This window comes from Artibeus jamaicensis, unplaced genomic scaffold (assembly GCF_021234435.1).
Source record: "Artibeus jamaicensis isolate MK-2021 breed Jamaican fruit bat unplaced genomic scaffold, CSHL_Jam_final contig_548, whole genome shotgun sequence".
Lineage (NCBI taxonomy): Eukaryota > Metazoa > Chordata > Mammalia > Chiroptera > Phyllostomidae > Artibeus > Artibeus jamaicensis.
Window position 1 is genome coordinate 24854258 of NW_026521883.1, and position 916 is coordinate 24855173.

At 47.7% G+C, this 916-nt stretch overlaps 1 pseudogene; it reads right to left on the reverse strand.

The window, feature by feature from the left end:
* Nucleotides 1-313: 313 nt before the first annotated feature.
* On the reverse strand, nt 314-661 carry LOC119057618 (leydig cell tumor 10 kDa protein homolog; annotated as a pseudogene).
* Nucleotides 662-916: the final 255 nt, after the last annotated feature.

The following is a 916-nucleotide window of genomic DNA, read 5'->3' on the forward strand; positions in this document are numbered from 1 at the left end:
TTGTGGTACCATATATATTTTTATGCACTGTAAATACTTTCTTTTTTTTTGGGGGGGGGGGGGATGACAAAGCCAGGTTTATTGCTCCAGGTTAAACAAGTGGATACAGGATTTGAAGCAGGGGAGCACAGAAAGTTGATGAACATGTTCTTAAGGCCATTGCTGAGTTCTCAGCATCCTGAGAAGTTTACCCATGCCACACAGATGTGCTGATCAGCTGCCCACAGGCCAGGCCACCCCTACCCAAAGTTCAAGTGGCAAGCCAAGGCTCTGGGGGGCAAGGCTCCTTCGGTGCTCAGTACTGCCCATGGAGCTAGTTGCAGAGGTGTGAGCATGGAGGCAGGTGCTGTGTCCTTTTAGGAAGGTGTTTTGTCTTGGTGGTAGAGAAAGAGGCTGCCTACTTCTTCTTGGTGGGGGCCATCAGCAATGCCAGCTTTTTGAGCAGGCTGGTGCTGGCTTTCATCACCACATCATGTTCAATCTTCTTCCGGATCCCAAACCTCCAGGCCCTTCTTGAGCTTTTGCTGCTGCACAATGTATGCCTTCTTGGGAGCGATAACACAACCTCCCTTCCTCAGGCTGAGTTCCACTCTGAGGCCACAGCCACCACCTTGCTTTTAGATGGCCTCTGAGCCTGGGACTTATGTTGCCCCTGTGCCATGATGGGGCATATGCCAGAAAAGTTTGAACCACTCATTTACTGATGGGCACTTACATTGCTTCTAGCACTTGGCCATTGTAAATTGTATGCACTGTAAATACTTTCTGAAATAAGGCCAGAGTTACTACCCAAGTGACCTCAGGCAAGGTCATTGTTCTCTATGTACTTCTTTCTCATCTGTAAAATGGGAATAATGAAATCTAACTCATGGGTAGCTGATTATAAGGAGTGATGAAGACAATGCACTTCAAACAC